The 20,368-nt window shown below is 40.1% G+C and overlaps 1 protein-coding gene across 1 annotated transcript in view; it reads left to right on the top strand.

Moving 5' to 3' along the window:
* The window catches only part of LOC126100883 (odorant-binding protein 59a), a 211,219-nt gene that overhangs the window by 25,624 nt on the left and 165,227 nt on the right, over nt 1-20,368 (top strand). The gene's annotated exons all lie outside the window — the stretch shown is intronic.

Genomic DNA, 20,368 nt, shown 5'->3' with positions numbered 1-20,368 from the left:
ACACCCAGTGACAGTGAGCAATAATTGTTCCAAGAATTTCTGAAAGAGAGTAGGGGTGCTGGCAACCCTTGAATGGCAATTGTTGGTATTGATAGAGGCCAAAAGGCGTGTTAAGGACCAGAAACTGCCGGGAAGCAGCATCGAGAGGAAGCTGATAAGCTTCTGACAGGTCAAGTTTACAAAAATACTGGCCTCCAGCAAGTTTAGTGAACAATTCTTCAGGTCGAGGCATAGGGTAAGTGTCGATAAGGCATTGAGCATTTACAGTGGCTTTGAAATCGCCACAGAGAAGAATATCACCATTTGGCTTAGCAACAACAATGACAGGAGAGGACCACTCACTGGAAGTGACAGGAAGCAAGACCCCTGAAGCAGTGAGATGATCCAGCTCCTGTTTGACCTGGTAACAAAGGGCCACAGGAATGGGCCAAGCCTGAAAAAACTTAGGCCGAGCAGTGGGTTTGAGCGTGATATGAGCTTCAAAGTCATTTGCACAGTCTAATGTTGTGGAAAATCATCTCATGAGAATTTCGCAAAACATCGCGGACATGAAGGAAGTTGCTGGGGGTTTTGGTGCAGTTTCTTAGAGGTTTGTTTACAGTTAGGCCAAGGCTGCGCTTGGGAGCATACTGCGGCCACATCGGCCGGCGGGGACATGCCACAGGCTTCGTCAACATCGCACAGAGGTTGTATTTCCCCAACGTCGCCCCATGCCTCCATTTGCGCTCCAGCGGTGCGAGAAATTTCCAAAGACTGAGAAATGGATAGGACTACATCTAGAGTCAGATTTGCCAACTGAAGGGCACGTTGCCTAACTTCTGTGTCGGGCACCGATCAGATAATGGCATCCCGTATCATGGAATCAGCGTAGTATTCTTTGTGAACTTCAGTAACAAACTGACACGTTCTACTGAGGCCGTGAAGTTCAGCAGCCCAAGTGTGATAGGATTGATTCGGTTGTTTTTGACAATGATAAAAGGCAACACGAAAGGCTACCACATGCATTTGCTTTTGAAAATAGACGGACAGAAGTGAGCACATTTCAGCAAAGGACAAAGGCACGGGGTCTTACAAAGGAGCCGATTTTGACAACACATTTGAGGTGAAATCCATGAAAAGAGCAGAGACTTACATGTTTGTTCATCCGCGACATGAAATGCCAAGAAGTGCTGTCGAAGACATTTTTCGTAATCAGACCAGTCTTCTGCCATCTTGTCGTAACGAGGAAAAGGAGGTAGAGACAACGACGAGAGACGCCCTGCATTTGATGCCATGACAAAATCACATTTGTGAGAAGCGTTTGCTGTTCTAAAGTAGCCATGGAAACATGTGGCTCAACGATGGAAAAGAAAAATCCCATCCTCATTGCCAATTGTTATAACTTCAAGTTGAACAAATATATTTCAAGGAAGACGCAATACATGAAAGTCACAGATCAAGTAAACAGAGTAAGATGTGTGTACACTTTAAGAGTCAAATCATAAATGCTGGCTGGCTGGCCGCATGTAGAGGACGCGCGTAACTGCGCTGCGGCACTTTGAAAGATCGGCGAGTCACAACACCTGTATCTGTAGCATTGCCAAGCATGAGTTTTGCTCTTCATAGGGCTATGTGTGCCAAAGAAAGGTCGAAATTAGTAGTCTGTCGATTTTTGAATCTTAAAATTGTGTGGTAAAAGACCTCTTATTGGAGATGCATTCACTTAACTGGTGGGAAAATACTACTGCTTTTAAAAAAAAAAATCATTTTTGAAAGCTTAAATGCACCCAAACAAAGAAAACGCAGGCCATTTCAGAAGAAAAAAAATAGTGGGAGCTTATGAGTATCCATTCTGCATGTTCACAAATTTTTGGATTGAGATAAATTTGAGAGTGTGAAATTAATAACATCTGCTGTACAGCAGTTACATTTATTGATAAGTTTATACAACTACAGCCAGTGCCAATAATAACAACAAGAGTAATAATAATAATAATAATAATAATAATAATAATTTATTGGTGAGTATGATGTCAGGTTTCTTATGTGGTGTTGTTTTATCTGTTATAATGGTTATGTTCCAGTATAATTTGTATTCATCATTCTCCAGTACATTTTGTGGTGCATACTTGTATGTGGGAACATGTTGTTTTATTAGTTTATGTTGTATAATATATTAACAACTTACCATACAACATAAACTAATAAAACAAACATTCCCACATACAAGTATGCACCACAAAATGTACTGGAGAATGATGAATACAAATTATACTGGAACAGAACCATTATAACAGATAAAACAATGCCACATAACAAACCTGACATCATACTCACCAATAAAAAGAAGAAATTAACAAAACTAATCGAAATATCCATACCCAATACAACAAATATACAGAAGAAAACAGGAGAAAAAATTGAAAAATACATCCAACTGGCTGAGGAAGTCAAGGACATGTGGCATCAGGATAAAGTTGACATCATACCAATTATACTATGAACTACAGGAGTCATACCACACAATATCCATCAGTACATCAACACAATACAGCTACATCCAAACGTATATATACAACTACAGAAATCTGTAAGTATTGACACATGTTCAATTACCCGAAAGTTCCTAAATGCAATGTAACATATACCGCACAGTTAAAAGGAAGTCACACTTGATCAAGGTCTGCGTCACTTTCCATTTTTAGCCAGACATAACGTCTGAGACAGGAAAGATAAATAATAACAATAAACCCCGTGGAGGCCCAGGAAAAGAATAGGCATCTGGTATGTTCTACCAGTCATAAAAGGCGACGAAGAGAACAAACCACTAATAGGGGTAACCCCCCTTTTAGTGTGATTAGTTGGTTCAGGACAGAACTAATGAAGCCTTGGACAAGCACTGTCATGATCGGGGACGATGCTTGAACCCTATGCCCGTCCACAATGGTAACAACACTGCTAGCCACACGAAAAATTATTTAAATCCAAATAGAGGTGTTTTGCAGGATATGCTCCCTGCAACCACTCTAGAAGGAAAACAAAGACAGAGGATGAGATGGTCAGATGAAGTTAACTGACACCTCATGTTCTGTTATTACCAAGCAACAAACTTAGGAACCAACACAACTGGATACAGATCACAAGTATACACAACATTTATTACCAGATACCCAGAATTAAAATTTTTAACAGAACAATGACTAGCTGATCAGATCTGTGTAATAATAAAAAACAACAGGATACCCAAGTCAGAATTAGAAAACATCAAACAATAAGTAAAACAAATACTGGAACAAAATAATGTGCAATTAGAAGAAGAAGAAAATACAGTAATGGACTCAAACATCCCAGAGCAAACAAAAATAGAACAACACACACCAATTAAACAATCAGAGGAAAACGAAATCTTAAGACAGCCACCAGAACAAGCACAAATAGAACACGAAGTGACACACATGTTAGATATAGAAGAAAAATTTCAGCTGACATATATAGAATACAAAGACACAAATACAGACATTAGACCATTATTGCATAGACCACCAAATAACCCACAAGTCAAAACAACAATAACAACTATCAACACAATCATACACAACAAAATAAATGAAAACACAACTATGGAAGAGTTACAGCTACTGGTTTATATAGGAGCACTCAATACACTAAATATACACACTAGGCAGAGATCAGAACCAACCAACACACAGAAGAAACCCACAAAACCAGCACGGCAACACAGGCTACAGATCAGAATAGAAAAACTGAGAAAAGACATCGGACAGCTAACACAATTTATAAGAAATGAAATATCATACAAAAAATGAAAACGGTTAGGTAACATCTCACAACAAGAAGCAATAGAGCAATTAGATGAAAAGAAGCAGAAATTACAAGCATTGGCCAAACGACTTAGAAGATACAAAAATGTGAAAATAGAAGGAAACAAAACCAAACATTCAACACAAAGCAAAAGAAATTTTACCAGACATTAGATAACAGACACATTAAAATAGACAATCCACCAAACATAACAGACATGGAACACTTCTGGAGCAACATATGGTCAAACCTGGTACAACATAACAGGCATGCACGGTGGATACAAGCAGAAACAGACACATACAATATGATACCACAAATGCCTGAAGTGATAATTTTGCAACATGAAGTCACCCGAGCAATTAATTCTACTCACAGTTGGAAAGCCCCTGGAAAAGATAAAATAGCAAATTTCTGGCTAAAGAAGTTCACCTCAACACATTCACATCTAACTAAATTATTTAACATACCTAAAAACAAAGATGATGTGACTTACCAAATGAAAGTGCTGGCAGGTCGACAGACACACAAATGAACACAAACATACACACAAAATTCAAGCTTTCACAACAAACTGTTGCCTCATCAGGAAAGAGGGAAGGAGAGGGAAAGACGAAAGGATGTGGGTTTTAAGGGAGAGGGTAAGGAGTGATTCCAGTCCCGGGAGCGGAAAGACTTACCTTAGGGGGAAAAAGGGACGGGTATACACTCGCACACACACACATATCCATCCACACATATACAGACACAAGCAGACATATTTTTGTCAAATTTATGGTATATGCAGGGCTTGGCCAGAAATGAAAGTAACAGAAATGGGAGCTACAGACAGCAAAGTGTGTAGAAAAAAATAGCATCTATGGCATGGGATGGGAGATGCATGAGCCATTTATGTCAGCATAGTTTCTACACATTGTCTGGCGCAGCGGAGAGAGCACAGAATTGTGACCTGTGGGTTTTGGGGACCAGATCCTATGCAGAAATATTTGTTGTTGTTTTCTTCTCACATTTTAGGTTAATTACACTGCAAATAAACTGAAGTAATGCTCAATATACAGGGTGGTCCATCAATCATGACCGGGCCAAGTATCTCACGAAATAAGCGTCAAACGAAAAAACTACAAAGAACAAAACTTGACTAGCTTGAAGGGGGAAACCAGATGGTGCTATGGTTGGCCCACTAGATGGCACTGCCATAGGACAAATGGGTATCTACTGTGTTTTTTAAAAATAGGAACCCCCATTTTTTATTACATATTCATGTAGAAAGGGCCACTTTTATCGCTTTGTGATATATGGCGCTCTAATAGTCACAAACATATGGCTCACAATTTTAGATGGACAGTTGATAACAGGTAGGTTTTTTAAAATAAACTACAGAACATAGGTACGTTTGAACATGTTATTTTGGTTGTTCCAATGTGATACATGTACCTTTGTGAACTTATCATTTCTGAGAACACATGCTGTTACAGCGTGATTACCTGTAAATACCACATTAATGCAATAAATGCTCAGAATGATGTCTGTCAACCTCAACGCATTTGGCAATACGTTTAACGACATTCCTCTCAACGAGTAGTTCGCCTTCCGTAATATTCGCACATGCATTTACAATGCGCTGACGCAAGTTTTCAGGAGTTGTTGGTGGATCACGATAGCAAATATCCTTCAAACTTTCCCCACAGAAAGAAATCCGGGGACATCAAATCCAGTGAACATGCGGGCCATGCTATGGAGCTTTGACAACCAATCCACCTGTGATGAAATATGCTATTCAATACCGCTTCAACCACACACGAGCTATGTGCTGGACATCCATCATGTTGGAAGTACCTCGCCATTCTGTCATGCAGTGAAACATCTTGTAGTAGCATCGGTAGATCATTATGTAGGAAATCAGCACACATTGCACCATTTAGATTGCCATCGATAAAATTGGGGCCAATTATCCTTCCTCCCCTAATGCTGCACCATACATTAACCCGCCAAGGTCACTGATGTTCCACTTGTCACAGCCATTGTGGATTTTCCGTTGCACAATACTGCATATTATGCTGGTTTACATTACCGCTATTGGTGAATGATGCTTAATTGCTAAATAGAATGCGTGCAAAAAATTTGTCATCGGCCCGTAATTTCTCTTGTGCCCAGTGGCAGAACTGTATACAATGTTCAAAGTCATCTCCATGCAATTCCTGGAGCATAGAAATATGGTATGGGTGCAATCGATATTGATTTAGCATTGTCAACACCGACATTTTAGAGATTCCAAATTCTTGCATAGTTTGTCTGCTACTGATGTGCAGATTAGGCGTGACAGCAGTTAAAACACCTACTTGGGCATCATCATTTGTTGCAGGTCATGGTTGATGTTTCACATGTGGCTGAACACTTTCTGTTTCATTAAATATCGTAACTATCTGGCAAACAGTCCAGACACTTGGATGATGTCATCCAGGATACTGAGCAGCATACACAGCACACACCTGTTGGGCATTTTGATCCCAATAGCCATACATCAACACGATATCGACCTTTTTCACAATTTGTAAACGGTGAATTTTAACACAGGTAATGTATCATAAAGCAAATACCGTCTGCACTGGTGGAATGTTACGTGATACCATATACTTATACATTTGCAACTATTACAGCACCATCTATCAGAAAGCGAAAAAAGTGCTTCAACTAAAACATTCATATTTCTTTACGTACTACATGAATATGTAATAAAAAATGGGGATTTCTATTTAAAAAAAAATTTTTAAAAAAAAGCACTTGATATCCGTTTGACCTATGGCAGTGCCATCTAGTGGGCCAACCATAGCACCATCTGGTTTCCCCCTTCAAGCTAGACAAGTTTCATTCTTTGTAGTTTTTTCATTTGATTCTTATTTCGTGAGATATTTGGCCCGGTCGCGACCAATGGACCACCCTGCATTGTATTATTAATATTTTTATATAGGGTTTGAAAAAGAAAGACAAAGGAAAATTTGGGATTGCAAATTTGGGACTGCAAATTTGGGACTGCAAATAAATTTCCAGGAAGGGATTTGAGACACACACAGAAACTTCACATATAATATTAAATACTTGTATTATTTTACAGTTTACATGTGCTGGGGTGATATTCATTGTAAAAATAGAGGAAACAGTAATTTGCTCTGTGTCTTGTGCACTTTATAAAAACCACAATTTTCCAATTTTGAGTGATGGTTTTAAAGTTCCTGTAGAAAAACAAACACAATTTACATTTATAAAAGTTCTTTCTGATTGCACAGCTCTGCAGCAAATCATGGATAGCACATCATGCCACCAGATATTGGTGAGGATAGGTGGTGACACATGATGGAATGTATTTTGATGCAGTATTCTCAGAATGTTTGTTTTTTCCTTCTCAATGAGGTAAGAGCAGCTTTGAAGCTTTCTGATCAAAATTGTATAAGTGTGGATTTGTTTGTACTCCCCACAATTCAATTAATCAAGAAATTTTTTCTTTTCCACGTAGGGCTCCATCACATAAGTAAAAAAATATTTATATAAGTCTGTTGCAAGTTTCCCTGAGTTTGCCGTGTAGTTAGCCAACATATTTTGAATCCTTTGTCCAAAAGAGATATGAGTACCTACTTCACTCATATCCTATTGTTTCACAATAGCTATTTTTGCATTGTGATGTCCAGGGTTTGTTGTAAGATAGTTGGCACTGGTAACCTGGAAATAAAACTTATGAAAGAAAATATTTCATTATATATGACATTAAAATGAGTGTACTGTTTGATGTCAATGAATGCGAATTGTTGGCTTAGATGCAGATTGGATATTTTAATTACAATCCCTTCTAGGAAAGATATGTGCAGAGTCCATGTAGATTTTGTAACTATAATTCTTTGAAATATATTTTCAATCCCAAATTTTCCTTTGCCTTTTGTTTTCATGCATTTTATGAAAATGTGAGGGTCATCTGGAAAGTAAAGAACATTTTTTCTACAGAAATTTTTATTTGAAATAATTAAATGAAACTGTATTTTACATACAATTTCATACACAAGATACTTTTCTACATAGTCACCATTAAAATTTAGCTTCTTATCATATCAATATACCAGCTTCTCTGCTGCACACTCAGTTGCCACTGGGTTGAACCACTGATTAATGGTTTCCTTAAGTTCATCATCACTTCCATAGCATTGTCCTCATAAAAATCTTTCACTTTGGGCAATAACTGATAATGATTTGGGGCTAAGTCTAAACTGTATGGCATATATTGAAACATTTCCCACTGAAACCATGGAAGCAAGTCCTGTGTCACTCCCATTACAGGTGGACATGCCTTATCATGGAGGAGGATGACTCCACTAGTTATCATTCTGCACCACTTTTTTAATGACACAGCAAAGTTGCTGAAATGTCTGACAATAGGACACTGCTGTCCACTAATTGTATAATGCTAATCTTCTTGCATTTTTGTTCCAGTCATTGCTTTGAGTCAATTATTCACCACTGAGGGCCAGCCCAAACAATCTTCAATGTGAACATTCTTCCATCTGCCATTAAACATGATATACCACTTCTGAACTGACACTTTGTTCATCTAATTTCCCTAAACCTCAACTGGCAAACTTCTTGCATGTTTAAACATAGCACACTTCACATTCAGCAAGATTGTCAATTTTGTCACACATTTTAAAGTCATGCAGCTAAGCTGCAGTCAAGAGTATTGGACTGTAGTGGCCCCTGAACTGAAGTGGATGAGTAACATGGTCTGCGGTTGGTCAGCTGTGATGGGGGGTGGGGGAGGGGGGTGGGGGGGGGGGGGCGGATGCTGTCACAGGTCAAAACAAAACATCTTTTACTTTCTGAATGACCTTTTTATTAATAAACATATTATGTTGAGCACTACTTCAATTTATTTGCATTGTAAGTAACATAAAAATTGAAAACAAAAAACGTTTCCCAAGAGGGACACAACACCACAACCCTCAGATTATCATTTTGTACTCTTGTTTCTGTGCCAAAATGAATAACTGACATTTACAGGATAAAAATGGATTTCCAAAATATTACAGAAAACATGAAAAAAACCTTTCAAATAAATGTTCTCATACTGTGCATTAATTCCAAAGGATCTGCTACTGAGTACCAGATTTTCAATTTTCAGAAACACATAGTTGAAAAATGGGTGGAATTTTAGATTTCGCTAATCAGAATATGTATCATGGGTTACTACTGAACAGAGGCCCCTGTGGTTCAGATTCATTACAATATCTCCCACCCCCTCCCTCCCCTCGTACAAAATACTACCCATTTATGAAGCATGGGATAGTGTGTACCAATGGACCATGAGTCTTTATAATAACATTAATTATCCCACATACTTTAAGTTTTGTGTTGCACCAAACTTCTAAATTTGTAGGTAAACTCTTTGGCATTATATTGAAAATTTTTGGTAACACATTATGATTATATTAAAACCAAACTTTAGAATAACAAATATAGGTTGATAATTATCATCAGTATTATGGGACCACTACTTTGTATCAACTTCTCTGATGACTGAGTGCATTCCCATAAAGTGGATCTCTGGTTGTAAAAGACAGTTCACTCTGTCACTACCAAGCTGTGTGATGTGTTTTGTATGTGCTCCACAAGAGAAATGAATTGCTTAGTACCTGTACAATTTCATATTCAACTGTCACTTTTATCTCATTCGAGGGTGAAATTCTACAATGATGAGCCCAAATGTAGTGGATACCAAGTTATTCATGAAATACCACTGTGTGCCATGTTATTGCACATTAACAATGGACACAAAAAGGACTCGGTTCACCATTTCTTGCAGATTTGCTGCTTCAAATTCACTGATAGTGGCTACAATTCAGAGTCCTCATTGCTTTCATCTACAGAAAGTGTGGAATACAGAACAAGCAGCTCACAAGGCACAGTGACTGTGTCTCAACAATGACCACCATCAGATGCTGACTCCACACTAATTTTGAGGACAATTTGTGTTTGCTTTTCATGAAAACAGATGTGATGCCAACAGTGTCTTCTGCATCTGTCGTATCACAGTCACCAAAATTCTATGCATCTGCTTCATATGCACAACCATTGTGCGATGTTGATGCCATGTTTCCAGCTCCAACTGCATCACAGATGATGGACGATGGTTTGTGCAACAGTCATGCCTTACGATTCAGCTCAGGTGGTACAGGCATTTTCAGGCTTCAAAGGAAAGTGTGGATCTACACAGCATCCTACACTCCCAGTTTTCTGACCCAATCAAGTATCATTAGGATTTGCAAAGGCCGAGTGCATGTTCACTTCACCAGGCATCACAAATTCAACTCAAAATGTGTGTTATTCTGTCACCCCACATAACATGCAGAGTTAATCAGCGACATTATCCTGCAAAATCAGTATTGCTGCAATGGCTCACATGCACCCCTGAGCAATAGGTGTGACAGGTGTTTTATGAAGAGCAGTCCACCAAGGATCTCCTTCACAATTAGGGTGCTGTTTTTGTTTGCTAGTCAACTCCACATTACTGCCAGAGCTGACTCTCCTCTCTGAACATTATAGATCAGCAAACTTCCACTATAGCTACAGTTCACAATCATTGCACATAGGGTGGGACCATTAGATAAAAAATTTGATTACTTGGTACAGCAAAGCAGTACATCATTTTGCACACCCCTGCCTGGACTACCCAGTCAGCAGGTACATAATCAAAACAATGCTGAAGCTTCCTGATCTTGCGTGTAACTGACATCATGGGTTCTTCTCCAAATGCTCCATCACAGGTTGCACAGGTTGTAGCAACAAACACTGCACCAGCTGACTACAACACTGCTGGTATTATGTGCAACATGGAGCAGCTGTTCAAAACTGTCAGTACCCCTGCTCACACCCAAATGGCAATCACAGATTGCAACAGGCAAACTGGTCTATGCCATAAGATCAAGTTACCTTCCTTCTAACACAGCAACTCAAGAACAGACAAAGGTCAGATGTGTGTGCAGTACCCAGTACCATGTTCAAACCACATACTGAAAACTGTGGACTGCAGCTACATGTCGCTAACAATGCCAGGATCTGTGTAAGTGGCACATTTGACCTAGCCATACATGTTGTAGAAGAGCTACAGTGCGTTTGCACTTTTTATGCAGGTGTAATTACTGAACTGTGATATGGATCAACTTCGTCTGAAAATTCAGCCTTTCATCTGACATCTACCATGGTACTTTATTCTGCCATGCCACATGACAGTCCATCCTGGATCTTCGTGGCCTGACCTTGCCTGGGGTCATGAACAAATGCTTCCACCTGTCTTCAACTTGCATCACAGCTGTTGCCAGCAGTGATCGTTTTCTACATGAGTGTGTTGTTACCATACAAAAATCCAAGAATGACTCTATGAGACCCATGCCACCTCAGCAATGATGATCTGCATCAGTGCGTACATGATGTCTCTCACACTCATACAAGTATCAATGTGCTCTGGCAAATATCAAACACCTTCGTGGCACCAGAACATGGAGCCACACCATCATTGGTAGGCCCCACTCCACAGCTGCAGCCCATCAACACGGCAATACACAATGCACCTCACTGAGAAACAAAACAGCTCACCCTACAGCGCTATTTGCCTGAATAATTCTGCCTCAATAAGTGCATGCTGATCCCTTTCATGACATGCTGTGAGTTAGACATTACCAGTGCACTGTTAGTAATGGAGCAATGCAGTGCATCAACATGACCCAAGTACACCCATTCACCATAAGGCATGATGCCTAGTAGCTCCCATCCTCGAGGCAGCTAAGTGTGTTGCAAACAGATATCATCTGCCCCTCAGACAGTGCTTGGGCACCACCCATAAATATAGTATTAAAAAAATAATGATTCTGTAAGACTCTCCAGGAACTACAGAACTCTTAATTCTCACACGATTCATGACAGTTACCCTGTACCCGACATTCAAGATTCCACCCATTCACTCATTCTAGATAAGATTCTTAGTGTGATTGACTGCCAAAAAGCTTATTACCAGATTCCCACATTCCCAGATGACATCAATAAGACAGCCATCATAGCACCCTTTGGCTTTTATGAGTTTCTGGCAAAGCCATACAGACTCAAAAGCATGGCACAGACATGGCACTGATTTATCAATTGAGTGCTTTTCAAGATTTATTGCTGTTACACATACCTTGATGACATTTTAATCTTCGTTGCAGACTCCCACAGCCATGTATGACACCTCTAACTCATTCTCACTGCCCTCCGTGATGCAGAAGTGGTAATTAATGAAGACAGATTCCAACTATAGAAGCAGGAATTTACATACCTTGGACATACTCTCAATGTAGAGAGGATCTCACCATCACCATCACCATCACCAGATCATGTCGAACTCATTCACCCGTTGCCACAACCATGAGCCTGTCACACTCTTCACTATTTCCTTGGCATCCTACAGAAGTTCAGGCACCCTTGATAGATGCTCTGATGGCCCCATATATGCAAGTAAAATGAAAACTAGTATGGGCCACAACCATGCAAATGGCATTCAACCACTTTAAGGCATGTTTTTCAACAGCAGATACATTAGTATACCCTAGACCAGATGTTCAGCTCACTATCACCATGGGTGACTCAGCTATTGGGGAGGTTCTCCAGGAAGAGGTGGCAGGTGATGGTCAGCCTCTCAGATTCTCCTCCAGGAAGCTAATAGCATCGCAGACAGTATGGTCCACTTTTGACTGTGAATTCCTAGCTCTATACAGGGCTGTACACTACTTCCAGGACAACGTAGAGGAACACCCCATCATCATTTACACCGCTCACAAGCTGCTGACGGATGCCATATGAAACCCATCTATGAAAGTCAATGATTGACAGTTCTGTCATACCAAGTTGATTGCATAATGCTCAATTGATGTCCAACAACTGCACAGGGTGTATAACATTTTTGCTGACTGCCTTTCGTTAGTGCAGATGATCTCCCTCGTACTCAGTTACAGCACACCTGTGGAAGAAGAAGCATGACCTGACTATTCAAGCCTTACTCAAAGTTGGTTCTTCAAACCAAAAAATAAAATGGCATTCATTTCCAGGTTCAGATGTCAGTGTTCTTTGTGATGTCTGACAGCACAGGATCTGACTGATCTTACCCATGTCACTCAGAGGGACAATTTTAACAGCTACATAACCTCAAGCACCCAGGAGTTGGACCAAAGATTCATTTTGTCACTGAGCACTTTATTTGGCTGGGTGTCATATGCAACTGCTGTAACTAGATGTTGGTGTGCATCGATTGTCAGCACAACTGAGTTGGACACGGCATGCAAGTGCCTCTTGGAAGGTTTGAAATAACACATGGCTACTTCCACCATATTTTCCTCAACCCTGTCACACCTCAGGCAGGGTTGGAAGGATACAAATACCTCCTCTACATGATAAACTGAGTTTCGCAATGAGTCGAAGCCACCTCTCTGACTGATATCACAGTGGAATCCGTGCCCAAAGCCTTCATAATTTCTGGCTGCATCCCTGTGTAGGGGATCTTTGGTTGTAATTATCCAGATATCATCACCACAGATCAAAAGTGACAATTCAAATTTGCAGTATTCACTGCTTTTGGCAACTTCCGTGGTATCTCCTGCCACCAAACCATAGCATACCAGCTGCAGATATTGGCCTGGTGGAAAGATGGCACAATACAATGTAGACAGCATTCATGTGCCACAGGATGCATAGACTGATACTCTTCCATGCATGCTCCTTGGCGTCAGAATGGCATTTAAGGATGATCTACATGCCTTGCTAGTGGAAATACTTTACACAGACACATTTGCAGCAGAGTTTGTGTTACCAACTCCCACACCAGACCCATCGGAGCTTGTTCCGCTTTTGCAATGAGTTAAAGACCACATCTGCAATTTACTGGTGCCTCCTCCATTCACACACTTGGCCTTATACCACTCATACATAACAGACTCACTGACTGCACATATGTGATGCTCTGTAATAATACCATCCAGCCAGCCCTACAGTCTCTGTACAATGGACCTCCACTAGGGTTGCAATGTGGTAGATACACATTTGATATTGATATCAGTGGCAACCCTATGACAATTTCAAGCAACAGACTAAAACCAGCTTGGACCCTCATTACTGGAAGGACTCAAACGACCTAGAAGACAACGGAACTCCTGCCATCTTGCACACAACCAGACTGCCACCCGCCAAGCCAATGTGCTCAGGACTGTTGTTTGCAACTCCCAGACAGATGAAGTCATGATCAAAATGGTAGACACTGATCTCTGAGTGGAAGCCACTCACAAGGCTCTACTGTCTACCAACTATAGTGGGTTTCATGATAGTATCCTCACGACTTTCCCTAGTAGGTTAGCAGTTTCCAAATCCCTGCTACACAGCTGAGCCTACTGCCATAGACATCTGACCCAACACCATCAATAGCAGAGACAGTGCCACCCACAGCTGACACAACACCATCAACGCAGAGCCAGAATCAATTCTGGCCACCACCACCTTCCGCAACCATATTGTCTACCATCATTACTCACTCCATACCACCTCTACATGATCACTGAATAACAGCCAGCAACAAATATTGACAGCCTTTACTCGTTGTTCATGTCGACATTACACCACAGCCTCCAGTGTTCCTTACTCCACAGGGGGAGAGCTGTGTGGTGACACCATGAGATACCAACCTCTCCGATTTCTGGCTGCATCCCTGTGTAGGGGATCTTTGGCTGTAAAAGACAGTTTGTTCTATTGCTACCAACCTTGTGACACATTTCATTTGGGCTTTGCAAGTGAAGCAAGTTGCATTATTACATGATCAGTGTTGTACTCAAATTTCACATTTATCTCATTCTGGTGTAAAATTCTTCAGTATAAGGGTTCGCATAATTTTTTTCATATTTTAGAAAGAGACATAACAACATAAATATCAAACTATAACTTTATGAATATAATAGAGGGAAACATTCCACGTGGGAAAAATATATCTAAAAACAAAGATGATGTTACTTACCAAACAAAAGCACTGGCAGGTCGATAGGCACACAAACAAACACAAACATACACACAAAATTCTAGCTTTCGCAACCGATGGTTGCTTCATCAGGAAAGAGGGAAGGAGAGGGAAAGACGAAAGGATGTGGGTTTTAAGGGAGAGGGTAAGGAGTCATTCCAATCCCGGGAGTGGAAAGACTTACCTTAGGGGGAAAAAAGGGCAGGTGTACACTCGCACACACATTTTAGATATAAACTATAACTTTAGTCGATTTAGTTGTACTCTGTGATTTAACAGTAAACATCTATGTACAATGTAAGCGTGATTCTCGTTAGCTAAAAAAATTAATAATGTAAAAACACTTAGCAAACATTTACATAATAAAATGTGAATTAACTGGGTAATTACAAAAATTCATCCAAGAAAAGTGCTTTCTCTTCAACTCCTTTTATTCATTGTCCATAGTTATGCAAATACCAGTTCATATTTCAAATGATTCGCAAATACTTATACAAAGAAAAATAGTCCTCTGTACTCATCCATCTTAGTCCACATTTATTCACTGTAGTGATGTCTATTGATCCCTCTTCTGCAACCCATCCCCATACAACAGCACAGATTGCCACCATTACATTTCTTCCTTATGTTATGTCATTTCAATCATATCAGATTTTGTCAGAATTTTGTCACTATATTAGTTTAGAAGAGTGGCTTGCCAATAGTAAAAAAGATAAGCATTTGTGTGTCTAAAATAATGTGTAATGTGAGTATGAATTTCTGAAATTATAACATCTAAACGTAATCATACAGCAAACTTGAAATTTCCACTTTGTAAAATAGGTACAAATTCTGAAATACATCTAAACACATGCAGATAAGAAAACTGAATGTTCCTTTTACATAAAACAAATAATTTTTACACCCAACATACTAAATTACAAATCAAAAGATAAATATTTCCAATAACTATAAGACAAAATCATAATTAATAAAATTAATTTGTTTCATCACAACTGAATCATCAAATCGGCATATTTTTTATATGCAAATTGTTAAGACTGATATTTGAATTTTTGGTATAATATATTTTGAGCAGACTACAAAGTTCAGAAATTCTATCTCCTGCCCCCCCCCCCCCCCCTCCTCCCTCCATCATCATAGACTAATGTACTCCAATGATGTACAGTCCTGCAAAGCCCCACATTTACACACATTTTGAAATAGTAATTTTTACAGAAAAACAAGTGATACACAGAAACAAGTAAGCACAGAAACAATTCTAAATACTAAATTATGAACTGCTACACCCCACATTGACAAGTGTCTTGACAAACAGTTATAAAAAAAAAGAATAAACAGTACTTAAAAACAAGTAAAACATATGATTAATGTTAACCCTCTTTTTCCCCTCTTTTCAACTTACGTCTAGACATCTGCTTCACATTTCTCTCCCAAGAGTTCTAGCAAATGAGAACTGGATTTATTATATGACAGTAAAAAAAATACTTAACTTTCATATGACTCTCTTCCTTTCAACTTATGATAACCAGGTGTTTTACTTTTCTCTCCCAAAATTTTAATTATATGAAACCTGGTGTTTCTATAAAAAATATTTTTGTTTCACAGGAATGAAAATAGTTCTGACATGAAAACCACAGCTCAATCATTCAAAAAACATCTTGTTCAATTACAACTTTTTAAATACCACAGTTCATTTAAGATAGGTGTTATTGATTAAAGGTCACACAATGCTATAAGTATATAACTCTATGAATATCCACTCTAAGACAAAAAGTTGACACACCATGAAAGAATTATCTGAATGGAACAGAAATAAGCAAGTGTGGGCACATGTACAGACAAATAAATGATTACAATTTCAGAAAAATTGAATGATTTATTCTAGAGAAAGAGCTTTATAAATTGAGCAAGTCAATAACATACTGGTCCACCATTGGCCCTTATGCAAGCCATCATTTGACTTGGCATTGCTTGATAAACTTGTCGGGTGTCCTCCTGAGGGATATCATGCCAAATTCTGTCAAAACGGTGTATTAGATCATCAAAATCCGGAGACAATTGCAGGGCTCTGCCCATAATGCTCTAGACATTCTCAATCAGCAGAGATCTTGCAATCTTGCAGGTCAAGGTAGATTCATAAGCATGAAGACAAGCACTAAAAACTCTCATCATGTGTGGGTAGGCATTATCTTGCTGAAATGTAACCCCTGAATGGTTTGCCATGAAGGGCTCCACAGACCATCACTCCTCGTTGTTGTGGCATATGGTGAGTGACAGTCATGTTGGTATCCCACCAATGTCCAAGCAATCCCCAGATATGTATTTAGCCTGGAATCTCATTGACTTGAGTAGAATTCCTTCAGTAATGAATCCCACTTTGAACTGAGACCTGATGACCGACAAAGATGTGACTCAAGATGTCCTGGATAATGATGGGATACAAGGCCAATTGTTACCTACCATATGGTCAGACAACCAGGAATGATGGTCTAGGGTGCCCTCTCTTTTGATAGCAGGATGCCTTTGGTTGTCATCCATGGCACCTTTACAGCAGAGTAGTATGTCAATTATGTTCGACACCCCATTCTGTTGCCCTTCATGATAAGTCATCCTGGGCTTACATTTCAGTAATACAATGCTACCCACAAATGGTGAGAGTTTCTACCATTTGTCTTCATGCTTGCCATATCCTACCTTGGCCAGCAAGGTCACTGGAGTTCTCCCCAACTGAGAATGTTTGGAGCATTATCAGCAGGGCACTATAGACATTTATTAGCACCAAGCCAAATAACTGCTTGCCTATGGGCCAAAGGTGGAACAACCTGTTACCGACTTTATCAATTTGTGAAGCTCTTTTTCTTGACTAAATCATCCAGTTTTTTTTAAAATTGAAATCATTTGTTTGTACATTTCCATAGGTACATCACATCTACCAGTTTCTCCCCCATTTGGATTGTTTGTTCGTGGTGCATGCCCCCCCCCCCCCCCCCCCCTCCACATACACACTCATATTCAGAAAAAAACAGATCACCTTGAACAACTGGAGGAAGGACATTCATAGATATTCACAGGACATGTACATTAGCATGTTCCACGGAAATTATTAGCATTTCAGTCACCTGTGTTCAGCATGTGTCCTGTTGCCTAGAAGGCACAGGGTCCACCAGGGGCCCTGATAGCTTGTTCCATGTATGATGGCATTGACTATAAGTCATAAATGTCATCCTGTAGTATAGCCATCCATGACTCATTCACCTGGTTCCAAAGTTCATCTGTGCTGATCAGCATAGGGTCGCAGCATTGCACCCGTTGTTTCACCATATCCCAGACATTTTAAATTCGTGGCAATTCTCGTAATATGGCAGGCCAGGGCAAAAGGCTGATATTCTGTGACACCAAGAAGACAGGTGTTCATGCAGCAACATGTGGTCATGCATTGTCTTACTGAAAAATGGCATCTGGGCTATTGTGCAGAAAGGATATGACTACGGGTTGCAGGCTATCATTCACATAGGTCATACCAGTCACTCTGCCATGGGCACACACCAACTGTGATTTGTGGTTGTGCCCAATAGCACCCCACACCATAAGCCCTTGCATTGGTGCTATGTGTCTTGTGTGAATGCAGTCACTGTGATGCCACTCCTGCTGTCTGCAGCGAATCAAAATGTGGCCATCATTTTTCAACCAAACAGAACATGGATTCATCTAAAAATGCTACCTGATGTCATTCCTGTCCCTATCAATATTGTTCCATACACTATTGCCATGAAGTACGTTTCTGCACAGAGTCAAAGGTAGGCTGAGAAGTGAATGATGTGCACAAAATCCATGCCGTAACAAAATGAATAAAAAATAGAGGTGCAGAAAGCTACTACAAGCAGCAAAGTGAACGCATTATTGTGGCCAACATAGACACAAAGACCATGCCTACCACAGTAGTACAAGTTTATATGCCAACTAGCTCTGCAGATGACAAAGAGATTGGTGAAATGTATTATGAGATAAAAGAAATTATTCAGATAGTGAATTTAATAGTCAGAAGCGTCTGATCACACGTGTCGGCTTTGACCCGTCACGTAAGCGTGTTGTGGTGTGTGACATCATGATGGCGTGGAGGAGTTTGGTTTGTGAGTGTGGCATGTTTGTAGATAGTGTCGTGTTGTGGTTTGTTGTGCCCTCTGGTGGTATGTTCAGGGTTTTTGTTTGTGTGGTGTAATGGGCTCAGGGCTCAGTTTGGTCTTGCTCATTATCCAGAATTGTTCAAGTGTCGGCTGTGTCTGTAGTGGAATTTGTTTCAGTGAGTTAAGGATTTTGTGGTTTTGTGTGAAGGTTAATTTAGTGTTGTTTGCTATACATCATGTGGTAATTTTAGTAAAATTAATCATCGGTTGTTGTTTTTTGTTCAGGAATTGATATGACACACAAAATTAACAGTGCGCATCTCAGGAATATGATGGGGAACACTCCTTTGGAACTGATCAAGTTTTTGCAGCTTTTCAGTTTAATTGCCAAGGTTGTGAAATGCTCTATTTGTGGTGAAGAAACGAAGTGGGCTAAAGTCCCAGTGTCTTGGACCAGGGACGGTTATATGTGGCGCTGTTGGAAAGATGACATTTGCTGTTCGATACGGTGTGGTACCTGGTTCGAGAAGTCTAGGTTGGGCATGCATGAGATTGTACTGGTGACTTATTACTTTTGTTATAGATCCCCACAAATTCTTTGCGCAATTTGAGACTGGTGTGAGTGAGAGGAGTGTGCTTGATTGGTTTTCTTTTTGCCGTGAAGTGTGTTCCAAGTTCATTAAGTACAGGGGTAAGCTGGGGGGGCATGGGATTGTTGTGGAGGTGGACGAGTCGCAGTTTGGGAAAAGGAAGTACGGGAGGGATGAAGCTGGGGTTGGTCTCTGGGTGTGGGGAGCTGTTGTTCCGGAATGTGGGTGTTCTGAATGTGATTTTAGGGTTGTGGAAAGGAGGTCTAAGGCGGAATTAGTGGGGTTAATTGAAGAGTACATAGAACTGAGGTCCACAGTAGATTCAGATGCATTTTCTTCATATAGGGGGTTGGGTGAGAGGGGACTCCATCATTTAGTAGTTAACCATAGCTTAGAGTTCAAAAATTATGAGACGGGGGCTTGCACAAATACAATAGAGGGGATGTGGGGGGCTGTTAAGTCAGTTCTTGGGAGGGGGAAGAGGCACTCTTCCTACCTTCAGTCTCATTTAGATGAGTACTGTTGGCGGAAAAGTGTCCCTGAGGGGTATTGTGTTTTTTGGGTTTTCTTAAGGGCTGTCAGTAAAATGTATAGGCTGAAAGTCGTTGATTAGGGTGGTTTGGGTAGGTGGGTGGCTGGCTGCGGCTCAGGGTGGGGTGGGTGGTTTATTTCATGTTAGAGTGTTTGTGCGGGAGGGGTGTGGGGGTGTGTTGGTTTGTGTTTTAGTTGTGGAGGATCTATTTTGTTGAAGTTTTTGTTGAGTTGTAGTGTGTGACTGGATTTTT

Source organism: Schistocerca cancellata, chromosome 9, assembly GCF_023864275.1.
Source record: "Schistocerca cancellata isolate TAMUIC-IGC-003103 chromosome 9, iqSchCanc2.1, whole genome shotgun sequence".
Classification (NCBI taxonomy): domain Eukaryota; kingdom Metazoa; phylum Arthropoda; class Insecta; order Orthoptera; family Acrididae; genus Schistocerca; species Schistocerca cancellata.
The sequence above is the reverse complement of the archived record's forward strand: the minus strand, read 5'-3'. Positions and strand labels throughout refer to the sequence as shown.